Source organism: Plasmopara halstedii (genome assembly GCF_900000015.1).
Source record: "Plasmopara halstedii genome assembly, contig: Scaffold_2061, whole genome shotgun sequence".
NCBI lineage: Eukaryota > Oomycota > Peronosporomycetes > Peronosporales > Peronosporaceae > Plasmopara > Plasmopara halstedii.
The window spans coordinates 1,801,355-1,801,620 of record NW_020188969.1 but is presented as its reverse complement, the minus strand read 5'-3'; positions in this window follow the sequence as shown (position 1 = coordinate 1,801,620).

The window sequence follows — 266 nt, the reverse complement described above, 5'->3', positions numbered from 1 at the left end:
CTTCCTTCCGGTCCACACTTCATAAGGAGACTGTGTCATTGATATTCCGCGCGTGGGGTATCGAATGCGTAAGAAAATGGCAGTCATTACTGCTTCCCCCCAATAAGACTTGAGCAGTTTTGCGTGTTCAAGCATACAGCGCGCACATGTCACCAATGTTCTGTTCATACGCTCAGCCACTCCATTAAGCTGAGGCGTATACGGTGGTGTAAACTTCTGCACAATACCACGGCGCTGGCAAAACTTTGCTAATTTGCGAGACAAAA